The 3083-nt window shown below is 33.2% G+C and overlaps 1 long non-coding RNA gene across 1 annotated transcript; it reads left to right on the forward strand.

Moving 5' to 3' along the window:
- The first annotated feature begins 2036 nt into the window (after positions 1-2036).
- On the forward strand, positions 2037-2867 carry LOC114745330 (uncharacterized). Its single transcript, XR_003740193.1, has 2 exons — positions 2037-2119; positions 2280-2867. It is a non-coding gene; the product is annotated as an uncharacterized LOC114745330 (long non-coding RNA).
- Positions 2868-3083: the final 216 nt, after the last annotated feature.

Raw genomic sequence — 3083 nt, forward strand, 5'->3', positions numbered from 1 at the left:
AAGGGAAGGGAAAAGGAAATTTGAATGGTAAGTTGAGTGCAAGTGATTAAAATAAATTAAATCAGTTTGATCGCATCACTAGGAAAAGAAGATCACTCGATCACATGTTAATAATGGAGTTTTGGTGATGTGTGATTGGGATTAAAGGGAAATCCACTGAGGGCGAGGCACTATGAGCAACACGTTTGATGATGAGGGTTAGCCATTACTATTATTATTATTATTATTGTGAACACTGTAAGAAAAAGGAATATATAAAGCAGTGATGATCAAGTGGGAGGACGACTTTATGGGAGACCCAAAGTACATGATTAGTGAAGCAGCCAAAGTTGAATTGATTATTGATTAATTATAATTAGAAACATTTTCTTCAAATAAACAAGGCATCATCATGATGAGACAAGACCCTAGCGGTTACTCGTTACCTAGTAGTTGCAAACTGTTGTTTCTCCTCAAATATCTCCTCAGTTTTAACATATGTGGCACGTGACAATTCCTTCCTCTCTTTTTCTTTTTCTTTGTTTTTTTGCTTGGTTTTTTCTACCTATCCTTTTGCACTTCTTTTTTTTTTTGCCGACTGCCTGAACTTGAGGTTTAAGTTTGTGTGAAAAGAATGTTTTTTGTTCACTTTCCTTACTGTTTACCTTCTCCCAAGTATTCACACATTTCAACATATTCTGACCAGAAACGTATATGTTAAACTTTTAAACCACTTATTATAGTTATCATATTATATAACAGCTATTTAATTTTTGGACTAATGCTCGGTCACGTTCCACCTTTTTAAAGTGAGGTTTTTAACTTTTAATTTTGTGTATGAAAAAAAAAAAAATTTACTACCTGAAAGCCTTAGATTCATGTAATCCAACTCAATCGGCTCTGAATTTAATTTCACATAGTATTTGTTAGCTAAATCAATTTATATGTGATTTTAATTTTTTTGGCCTGTTTGAATACATGAAAGTATAATACTCCTCCAGTCCTTAATATAAGATCCATTTAACTAATTTGATTAGATTAAGGAAATTAGGTAAATTAGTTAATTATAAGAAAAGTTACATATTTTTTCTAAAACACTCTAATTATCTTTTTTAATACCCTCTCTCCTCTTCTACTTGATTATGGTTTAGGGAGTATCCATAGGGTAATTTAGAGAAAATTAATAAATATAAAAAATAAGTCTTATATTTAGACCCAAAACTAACTTAAGAATTAGGTCTTATATTAAGGATCGAAGGAGAAATGAATAATGAAACTTTTCTATCCCCATAAATTACATCTCTTTCATTTTCAACTAAAATGCAAGGGTTAAATCTCCTTACAAGCACTCAACATCATGAATGGAGAGTGGTGAGATCCTATGTACAGTCAAGTCAGACGACTTTTGCTTGGAAAATTGCAAAATTATGAATGTAAATAAGAAAATTTTGCGGATAAATGTTAGTCCAAAAGAGGATTTAGAGTCTAATTAATCCCAATCACTCCCAACCCAGTGCAAAAATAAGTGTTGGATCAATCAAAATAAAGTGGCCCCATTTCACTCTGCTAGAAAACATTGATAATTAAGAAGAAGAAAAAAACAGTTCCAGGTTCTCCGACACTACATTGTCATCATCCTCAACCACTGAATTTATACTATCTCTAATTCTTAATATAAGAACTAATTGATAAATTAAATTTAATTCTAGACATAAGACTTCAATCCACTTTGTCTTCATCTTTTCCAAAAGTATTTCTATCTCATCTAATATACATGATTGAAGAGGATGGTTTAAGGAGACCAATATATATTTATGACAAAAAAACAATTTAACTAATTTTATTAATATTCTTAAATTAATTATCTAACTCTCGTATTAAGAACTGGAACTAGTAAGACTTTTCTACATGGCAAAATTGAATTAAAGCGAGTGCCAACAATATAGTTGTCAACAAAGGGGACACGTTTTGGTCTAACACTCGCCCGCTTCGCTGCTAACTTCCGTTCTCTTATATAACAACAAACAAACGATCCATCCAAGCGGCTGCAACTTCTCTATCTCACTCCATTTTATCCTTTCTCTCTACCAAACACACAGGAGAAGATCGAAGCCCTAGAAGCTACACGATGATTATTGCAGTATTATCTCCTTTCTGTATATCCTTCATTAATATCTAGTTCATCATACTTTTTCCTTTCATCACATGCTAATCAGATTAGGTGTCTGAGGGTGTGAGCGAATTAAGTGAGTGCGTGTTTGATAGGACACTGACCATATCTTTTTTGCATCTTTTCTTAGAGTAGTGGAGAGCAGGGAAACCATATCTGCGGCCAGATTCATCTGTGGATAAGCACTACTGAGACTCTACTTTTAGTTTTTACTATATGAATTCCTTATAGAGAGAGTGATCGTATGTTTTTCTTTATACGTATTGGGAATACAATTCAGTTCGTTGTTATGTTTGAAGAAAAGGAGGTAGTGGAAGGTGGGCCATGCCCAATTGCTACTGGACAGTGGTTTGTGTTGAACTCAGGAGATTGAAAGTGGCCTAAAGGAGACTCATAAAGCGCATCAAAAAAGGGTAACGATGGACTATAAGTTTGAACACCATTGCTATTATACATACACATGCACACACATAGCAGAATATAACCCCAAAGTATATATGGCCTTTTATTTGGGGGGTATGCTTATAAATTTAGAAGATTCTGCCTCGTTCTGATAAATGTGTAAAGCAGAGATGGGGATTGGGAAGGTTGGGGTGTAGAGTTCAATGTGATCTATACCGTCATTAATTTCATTTTCATAGGATTCACATCACCATATTTTGTTTTTTTGATACAATCATATCACTATATCTAATTTAATTTGGAGTTGGGTTCTCAAGAGCCATAATGGCATCCATCTAAGCAGGACTAAACGGACAAGAGTGAAGGGAATGGGCAAAATTAAGGAGACATTCAGTACCCCTTTCATTTCTTTTTACAGAAAACATCTAACTAAATTGCGGAAATCAGCAAAAATTTAGTAAATACGTAAAAATTATAAGTTTTTTTCCCTTAAAATACTCTTATTTATGGAAGGGAGTATAAAAAAGAATAA

This window comes from Neltuma alba, unplaced genomic scaffold (assembly GCF_004799145.2).
Source record: "Neltuma alba isolate B1F8T4 unplaced genomic scaffold, ASM479914v2 tig00004613_pilon, whole genome shotgun sequence".
Classification (NCBI taxonomy): Eukaryota; Viridiplantae; Streptophyta; class Magnoliopsida; order Fabales; family Fabaceae; genus Neltuma; species Neltuma alba.